The sequence below is a fragment of the Phaethon aethereus genome (genome assembly GCF_964289735.1).
Source record: "Phaethon aethereus genome assembly, chromosome: 1".
Classification (NCBI taxonomy): Eukaryota; Metazoa; Chordata; class Aves; order Phaethontiformes; family Phaethontidae; genus Phaethon; species Phaethon aethereus.
The window spans coordinates 74,873,513-74,883,640 of record NC_138575.1 but is presented as its reverse complement, the minus strand read 5'-3'; positions in this window follow the sequence as shown (position 1 = coordinate 74,883,640).

Genomic DNA, 10,128 nt, shown 5'->3' with positions numbered 1-10,128 from the left:
CATATAATGATGGGCCCACCCCTGCTCTCCCCTCTCTGTCCAGCCCCACACTCACCCCACGGGGTGAGCCTTGACCAAGCCCCAGGTGCAGCTTTGCAACACCTTCAGGTCCACCTCCCCTCCCTAGCAAGTCCTGCTGACTGCTGCACTTCCTACAAGGTTTGATTCTTTGATTTTCATGCTAGTATCCTGGTAGGAAGATGATTTGTCTGAGGTTTTTTGAGTGATTGACTTTTTTTTTTTTCTTTCTTTTTAACAGGACCTTTCCCTATGTGTCTGCAGCCTCCAAAGGACAGGCTGGTCCTGTGCGTGGCCATGGTTAGGCAAATGCTTCTCCCCATTGGTGCTGCATGTGAGCAGACACACTCCTCTTGTTGCCTAATCCAGGATGCTGTGTGGTCTGTTTCCCAATCACTTTTAGCGGTGAAAAAACTCCATGTTTTCTCATATTTCCAAGGCATTCACCAGGAGAGAAGATTCCACGCTGAATTTAAGCTTGAGATACAAGTGGGCACTGGCAGAAGACGTACATATGGCAAGTGCAGTTTTCAAACTGCCAAAATGACATCCGTTTTTTTATTTTCTGTAATGGTCTGGCAAACACACGGCATATGGACTGTACAGTTACCTTAAAAATACACCTGTGCATGATGTATTTTAAACCAAATCAACCTTCCCTTCAAAGCCGGCTCAAATCTACTTCCTACCTCCTCAGGTGGATGGAACATCCTCCTTTCAGGATAATCCTGGAGCACTCTGAGAGGTGGACACCTCACTTGCTGCCAGCCCTCTTCTCCTCGCGCCCCCCTACTGCCCTAGCAGGGTCCCGCATGGCCCAAACCACCATTTAGGGAGTGCAGGGCTAGTCCCTGCCCTGCCCATCAGCAGAATTTGGGGAGGGGGTAAGCAGGACAGGATGGGTAGGGGGACCCTCTCACAGATCAGCAGCAGTGGGTACAGCTGGGTCTTATACTCCCCAGGAGGACTTTGGTGTGAGCCACTGACATACAAAATAGCCAAGCTGGAGGCTCCATGCAGAAGAAATACATATTTAATATATATGATGTGCTTTACTGTAGAATTTTTGTGTATTAATGCACAATATATTGACATTTACTGTGAGAATTCATGCTTCATAAACATGGAATTGTTCTGTTTTCTTGATTTGTGCCAGTTTCCTATAAATACAGAAATTGGGTAGTTATCCCTAAAGCTATCTGATAGAATTCAAAAATAGATAAACAAAGAATAGCAATGCAATTTGGTCATTAAAATTAAAAAAAAACCCAACAAACAAAATATATATCTGCCCATTATCCTTTTGATGAATCTGGCCTTTTGCCTCAAAACCACTACCAATTTCAGCTGGCATAAGAAGAACATTTTATGAATACTACTCAGTGTTCACTGCACTGAACTGGAAATGCTAGTCAATAACAGCTCATTATCATTATCCAGATGAGAGGCAAATTAAGCACGGGAACACTATGCTAACGTAACGTAAAGGTTGAAATGCAAAACAGCAAAAGCAAGAAAAATTTGGGCTAAGACTCTCTACACAACAACTTAAGGGCTATTGTGACTGAATGTGAATGAGTATTTTTTTAAACACACTGAAGCACTCTTGCAAAGATATAGGTGGAGCACCAGATGTATTCCTACGGAGTTTAGCTTTTCCAAAGAACGTTGATTATCAAAATAAAAACGTTTTGTAAGAAAGATGGAATACAGTCAAGGCTCTGTCTAAAATTGGCCTTCTTCCTTGATAATTTGTCTTCCCACCCCTTAAGCAGCCTAATTCCCAAGATCATATCAACGCCTCCTACCAGTTATTTCTGAGATGCTGCCAGTTTTGCACCTTAATGACTCAGTAGACCTCAGCTCCCATACGAAGCAAGCTTTCAAAACTCTCATTCTTCGGCACTTCAGGTGTGAGGAGAAGGAGCCAGTTTGAAGCTCCCCAGACATTTGCCCTTCTGCTGCTTTGGAGACCTTGTGCCCTGGAGGTGCCTCTACAGTGATGTCCCCATAAGAGTGTTCAAGTTTCAAAGTCTGGGTGTCCTACCCGAGCACACCAGGTAGGTCTGAACTTTGTGACATTTTTTCTCCACAATTTCAAAACCTTAGTTTGGAGTCAGCATGAAACCAGCTTTTTAGAAAATAAAGTCTTTGAAATGGAGGCTGCGCCTCCTTCTGTGTGTTGAGTCAGAGCAGTAGCACCACCACTCAAAGAAAATCCCCCACTTTCCCTGATGTGCTGCACATTGGTTTGGTTCACAGCACTGCCATATGTCCATGTGGGATCCCATGGGGAGGCAGTTAACCTAGATGACCCTTCTCAGGTGTGTGTGATAAATGTCAGTGTCCAAATTGTGACTTCTAAGAAGTCAAAATCCCACAGATCCACACAAACGTGTGGGCAGTGGAAAGGCTGAACCGCGTACGTGCGAGAGTCCAAGGGGAGCAGACTAAATCTTGTCCAAAGGGAAAACACCCACCACGCATAGCATAGATGGATGGACCTCGCCATCGGCTGCTTCAGTCCGCTGGTCTGCCCTGATTGCACCAAATTACCTGCTAATGTAGATGTAGGTAGACTTGCCGCTGGCCGGAGTCAAAACGCTCTTGAGAAGAGAACACTGAACGCGATAATGTCAGCTATAACTGGGCTGAAGAAGGCAGAGAGTTTCAGTGCTCTCCTTGATTGATTATAATTTAGATAATTACATGTTATATTTTAGAGCCTTTCATCAATAAGTACAGATACTTTGCTTTGCAAAGTAGGGTTTGTGGGGAAATTTAACCTTTACAGCACTGGGGCTGCTGGAAGTTGAAGTGAGCTGTGATTTAGTGAAGAGAGCAGGCTGGGCCCAAAATACACAGGAAACATTTTATTTCCCCTGGCAGCTGAAACATCACTGCCCTAACAGAAATTACAATTTAGGTTTGATTGGCATTAGGAGGACTGTAGAGAAAACTAGAAATTACTTGGTCTCAGAGTCTAATAATCTTGCACTTAAGAAAAATAATGAAATGTATAGAAATTAAATTAATTTGGACATAAGTCCGTATTTTACAGAAGTGTAAATCATGTGAGGTCACAACTGGAGATTTTTTAGGCCAAAATTATGAAAAAATATTAATATACTTGCCCTTCAATAACTTTAATTTCCCCGATCAGAGGTGATTAGAATTCAGCTCGGGCACATATGTGTGCATACGTATATCTATATATTTTATAGCAACTTAATTTTATTTCTGTCTGTGAAATTCGGTGAGAGGATAAACATCCAAATCTTGGACCTGCTAATTCTAGTGTGGACAGAGCTGGCATTTTTTTAGTGGGGATTTTAGTTCAAATTGTTTATTCTTTTAAACAAAATAAGCCAAAAGTAAAAAAAGTCAGTGGTAGTGGGTTCACTTATGGCAAGCAAAGGAAGTGTTAATGTGGAAAAAACCCCGGATTAGACTAGAGGGTAAATCTAAATAAAAAAGACAGCCATTGTAAAAAATGACAACATATCACTGTGGAAGATGAGAATCAATGCAGCTATTTTGCATGACAGATTTCCTATTCAGACTAAATATATTCTGTCTTGAGCATATTGTGTATTGCCCTGACATCATTTTGCCTTTATTCGCATACTGTGGCAATGCTATCTACAACATATAGACTCCCATTGACAGCATTTTGCCTTTCCTCAAATCATAACATTGTCTCCACAGACATTCACTGACATTGCTTTGCCTGCATGTTCCGCTGTAGACTCGCCGTGACACTGTCTGGCGTTTCACTACCTTACATCTCCGCAGGACTTTACACCAATTATGAGAAGTTGTAGTCAGCTGCCGGAGTGCTCCGGTAACACCGGTTGGCTTCCGCTTCTTATTGAAGGATCACAAAATGGGGCTTCCTCAAGTATTCACAGGTTTCTTCGGTTTTGGTCAGCCAAGGAAGCAGGTCCCAAATGAGGAACTGGAACTCCCCATCGTCTGGACGCAGAGCGTGTCCTCACCGGCCGCCAGCTCTGCCCAGCACGGCCGCAGGTACTCGCTGCCGAAATTCCGCTGCTGCCTGAATTACCAAAACACAGGCGCCGGCCAGGGCCTCTGCTGTAACACCGCTCTCATGTCCCCGGGTAGGGATCAGGAAATTAGTAGCCAAATGAAAGTGGTTTTAGAAAGGAGCCCGGGGCTGGAGAGTCTTACCGGCTCCCGCGTGCACCCCGGGGGGTGAGGCGCGCCGCGGCTGCGGGCGCCAGCACGCTGATCGTCCCTGCCCAACCCGGCAAGGGCCACCGCTGCACCCTGCAGACCGCTCTGGACCACGGGGCCCCTCCCTCTCCCGTTACACCAACACTGATTAAATTTCTACTTTTAAACACATAATTGTCCAGCTGCTTGGAAGAAAGTACTTCACTAATCCAGGAGCACTTCAACAGCAGAGTTAGTGTGACCGTCGAAATTTTGCTAGGTCAGATGGAGTTAATAATAAATACATGTACAACTGTGCTTTTTTCTTATTTAATGAACGCCAGCTTTTATTGGTATACCTAAACAAAAGAAAAAATTGCCAGCACGGACAGAGTTACACTGGTGGAACTGTGGTCTCTGCTGGCATGTGCGCTGTGGGAGGGCATCTCTTCGCCCAGCTGCCTAGGCGTACCTCTTCATCCCAATGTGTGCAGCGTAGACCTAGTGTCGCCCTGCAATAGGTGTGCAAAACACTCTGTGTAAAGCAGGGATTAAGATTAATACCGCGGCATGTCACTGTGTCGCGCTATTTCTGACATCACTGGACTCTCTTGTGACATACCGAGTGTAAACGAAGCAATGATGTGGGGAATGTGAACTTAGTGGATGCAAAGCTGTATTCTCAGCTTGCTCCATTTTTGTTATTTTATAATACACGTGAAGTATTATCATGGTTCAAAGATGTGTGCATCCATGGGTTAAAGAAAAGCTCAAATAATTTTATTTTGAAAAGACTTCTAGGGTTTTATAATGCATTCATTCTATCTGGTAAACAGAAAGCTGGTGTTACTTCTTTTTATTTTCTCTAAGCAAGGAAACCTTTCTAAGGTGTAGAAACCATTTATCTGCTTTAGTCAAGGCGATTTCCATACCAAGGCCATTGTCCCTGCAGTGAAACTGTGATTATGTGGAGAGTAATTGTGTGTGTGCACGTCTGTATACCTTTACATTGTTTCCAGATAAAATTAATGAAAAAGCCCACAGTGAATACAATGAAATGTGTTTTGCCTGCCTTTGAGAGCGGCATTAGTATCTACTTCATATTTTAATAAACTACTATGCTGTGTGAAAGCTGTACCTGTCCATCGTTTGCTGAGCCAGAATGGTCTTCATTATGCTGCAGACAGTTTGCTCCTCTAAAATGCAACACGGTCTGAGGCACTATCAGCATCAGCAGCAAAATAAAAACTTGTCATGTACAATACTGACGGCAAAATGGAAATGCTTGGAAAAGACGATTATCTATTGAAATACATATAGCCCAGAGGGCAAATGTTCATTCAACATATTGACAACAAACACATAACATCTTTTATGGAGGCTGTCGTTCCAGTTCTCTCTGTGTCTTTGGATATCTCAGCATATGTACGGAGCGTTATTTCATCTATCGGCCCAAATCCTGAGCCAGCATCAAGTGCCATTGCTCCGCAGAGTTTGCGGACGCAGCCCTCTGACAGAGCTTAACGACAGTGCCTGGTATTTGTGTCTTGCATGACACAAACTTTGAATTACTAACCTAAACTTAAAGTGGGAATTAAATTTGTTCTGTTGTTTGGGGGGGGGTTCCTAAAAATGTAAGATGGTGCCCTTTTAGTTCTTTTTCTAACACGGACTGGAAAGTTTTTAAATGAACTTTTCCATACAGTAGCACAAAGCCCAGATGAAGAAACATTGTGCAGCAGTAACTTTTTTTTTTAATGCAGCCACATGTGACTGTGGCAGAAAATGATTAAAACAAAGTGAAACTGTCAGACTTTAAAGTGGGGTTTAATTTCTTTATGAGCTTTGTCTATCGTCTGATTCGCAATTATTTTCTTTCATACTCTCATCTTATGAGAACTTGTCAAAAAGCTTTTGAAATCCTAATAAGTAGGTTCACAGGGTCTTCTTTAGCCACAGTTTTATTAACCTTTTCAAAGAAGACAGAAAGCCTTTAAATTAAGCTGATCTGCAGGCAGCTAATTTTTGTAGTGTCAGAATATCATTGACTTCTGTAGTTTGGGCTATTCTTTCACATAAAAACATTTAAAAAATAAAAGTGAAACAGCTTTTAATGCAATCTGTGTTTACTAATACCAGCTAATAAAATCACATTTACTTTGTATTGTGATAATGGGTGTTGCATTATACTATATGAACGCTATATGAATTGATGCTATACATCACTACAGCACTTGCTGTGCAACCAGAGGAAGAACAATTCTTGATTTTGCTAATGGAGTAGATTTACCAAAGCCATAAAAACCTTTGGGGGCACAAAAATACGAAAGACGTACTGAACAGGTTTATTTGCTTTGCTTGTTATTGCATTACATTAACCTGGATTCAGCACGCCTTGTCAGAGAGGCGTTTGCTACCTGTTTGGGGGATCCCAGGTACACTTCCTTGTAGCTCCTAGGAGCAAAATCTACCCCTCAACCTGAGCTATACCTGACACAGCAGTGAAAAGGTGGGAGCAAAGGTGACTTTTTTCCTTTTCAGTTATATAAACACATACATGTAGATACATACATACGTATATAATGTGTATAATGTGCATGTAGATTTATATGGAGATGTAAAACATCCTATATATATATCCCATATGTGAATATGCATGTATATACACACACATATAAAAATGCGTATATGTACACACAATGTGTGTCTATGCCCAAGTATCATTTAATCTTGCCAGCTTGGGTACTGCTAACAGCGTAACTGCTAGAAGCCATGTGCTCAGCACAGGCTGCAAAACTCTCTAGAAGGGCTGGATAAATACACAGGCACCTTCCCCATTCTGGACATGATGCTTTTGCAAGTCCTGTGTAACTATTCCCCAAAAGAACTAGTTTAAATGGAGGAGAGATTTCCTTCTGCGAGCTGCAGTGCTCTCAGCATAGAAATGTCCCACGGCTCCGTCCGGCTTGTCCTCAGATTTGGGGCAATAACAGAGAGATACTGAGAGTTTGCAATGACTCCCTAACATCCAGTAAGGGGATTTATTCTTCCTTTGATGAAAAGGAGAGCAGGACAACAAGATCCAGTCTGAAAATTTCTCAGCAGATACATCTGTCAAATATCTGACTGCAGCTGCACTTAGGGAAGTGAAGGAATAAAGAGCTAGGGCAGGTATAAAATTATCTCAGTTACTAGCATCGTCTGCAACGCATCAGATAAAACTTTAGCACTGCAACAATTATCTTTGCATTGAAGCTCAGCCAGGACAGATTGAACCTAGGGCAAGAAATGAGTTCAGACCAAGCTTTATAGGAAGGCAGTAACCTTTTAACATCTTATAAAGCCAAGTGCTGGAGAAGCAGCAATGGACCAGTAGGAAGAGGTGAAAGCTGGGTGCCACTGCATGCTTCTGTGCAGAGCAAAGAAGCTAGAGAAGGCCAAAGACAGACTTTGAATGGTGGTCATCTCCACAAGGAATCTCAATTTATCACTGCAAGGGTAATTTAAAAACAAAAAAAAAAAAAAGAAAGAAGGAACAAACTTCTTGTGTTTTTTCATCTTTCTGAAGTAAAACTTGGGGGAAAAAATATTCCCTAAAATCAGATGCAGCAAAATAATGATCATTGTCTCAGAATAGATCAACATCCAACTCATGGTAGCAATGGACAGGGGGAAACTTTGCACACCAAAACCCCAAGGAGTATGGATGTGACCTAAATCTATTTTCTAACCCCTGTTGAATTTTGATACTAGTACTGTTTCTGCATTGTGGATTTTGAACAAGCACTAGTTAAGTAGGATTTTCTGAAATTCAGTGTGAGTCCAATTTAAAGGCATGCTTCTGCTGAACGGGGTTTGAGAGCTCCTGAAAACCTATGGTGGCAACGATGTAACCTGACCTATTACCTTAATAATTTTATGTGCGCCACTATGCAATTCATGCGTGGAATCACTAGCAACAATTACAGGAGCATCGGGTGAGATATAAAATGATTCAACGTGACAGCTAAATGGTAGTTTTGTTTTTTTATTATCGTGAAGAGTCTTTAATGAAAGAACAGGCTTTCCGCTTTCTTTCTGCACAGAGCAGTCGTGACACTCAGCATCCACTTTGATCCATGCTTTGACCTGGATCCTCAGCTGTGCAGTGGCTGCCTGACATGTTTGACATATCTCAGTACTTAAAATGGGCATTGGTTTTATCCAGTTGTTCTAATGGTAATACTTTGCTGTAATGACACCAATTTAGTTCATAGATAGTTTTACTGGGAGGCTTCCCACTAAATGTTTAATCTTACATCTGGAACACAATATTACCAATATATATCTGGATGCACATTTCATTGATTAACTTCTCAGCTGCTTAGTATTCTATTATTCTGTGTAAATATTTCAAGAAAAGGAATAGTACCAAATCATGCCACCTTTCACACCTTCCATGTGCTGTCTTCTAGACTATTTAACTAACATTTGTATTTTATTCCTCTCACAGGCAAACTCCACTACTTTTTTATTATCACTTTCTATGGTCCCAGAACATCATTGTGCTTGAAAGACATACAAGCTTCCTGACTCCAGACATCTGCAGAAGGTGACCCTACGTGAAATGGGATAAACGCATTTTTGCTGAGTTTCTGGATGGATGGATGTCCCTATGTACAATGTGCCCAGTACCACCAAGTTATCTATCTGCACAGGCGCATTAATTTTAGCGGGTCTGCAGGGTGTCACACCGTGTGGTAGGACCACTAAGTCTGACACTTCTTGGAAGTTCCCAGCTTGCTGGAGAGGTGTAGCAGGATGGCCTCACACGCTTGGGACCTCTAAACAGCCAGCAGTGCCATGGGAACGACTGTTCTGGCCAGGCTGATGGAGAGCAGTATGAAACCCTCCAATTCTAACATCACAGATATCCAAAGTCAAAAACAAGCACCGTGACCAGGAAGCCCATCTCTGTGATAGCTCTGAACTGTATGGCACAGTCCTTTCACAAATTAAAAGCCATGGATCCATATTTTGGGGTATCAAAATGTTTTAGGCACCTTGAATAAACACAAATTCCTACACCACAGAATGCCATTATTAGAAAAATAAGAACCTCTAAATATCTCCAAATATCCTCTATTATTTTTAAATTACTTTGGTTTCTCCTCCCCTTCTGGCAAGAATTCCATAGTGCAGCGTTAGCAGATAAGGATATGGCATTTCCAGTGATAAAACACAGACCTTTTCTAATTCTGTTCAGCTCTATATTATATGGTGAAGAGTAAATTAATTCTGCAGCTCCAGATCAGAGACCAGATGAGAGGCAGTAAGACAACCAGAGAGTCTTTAGATCAAGGAATTCTTTTTCTTCGAATATGTACTCTCTGAAAAATACAAACGCTGCCCTCAGAATGGTGATTCATACTCATCCAGATGTCCTTATCTGCATTAGAAAATATGGCTGTCCTTCAAACCCTTGCACTAACTATTTACTCTGTGTGTTTTATGGCCTGGGTCCTGGGACTGCAACTGTTGTGGGGTGGAGAGATGAGGTAGCCCATGGGCAAGCACTCCCATTAATTTGCATTGAACAGCAGGATGGAGCCTGAACTTCTCCAGGCACATCAGTGTGCATCAATCAACTTTTTGTGTCTCTAGTGGGGATGTGTGTGCTCAAGCTGGAGGCTTTAAATATCCTCAGCGTTGGTAATGGTCCTCCTTGCAAAGAAGCTTTGGTAGGAAACAAAATGGTCCTTCACTTTTGTAGATAACATGGTTGTCTTCATGGGTCATACCAGCAAGGAAGGAAAAATTGCAGCCAGTACGTGAATAAATAATAATGAGAAGATTTTCCAAATAATAGCTGATTAATAAGCCGAGGGATTTACGCTGCAGCTGCTGGGCACGTGCAGCTTCCATGAGCATCAACGAGAACCGCGTGCGTGGAGC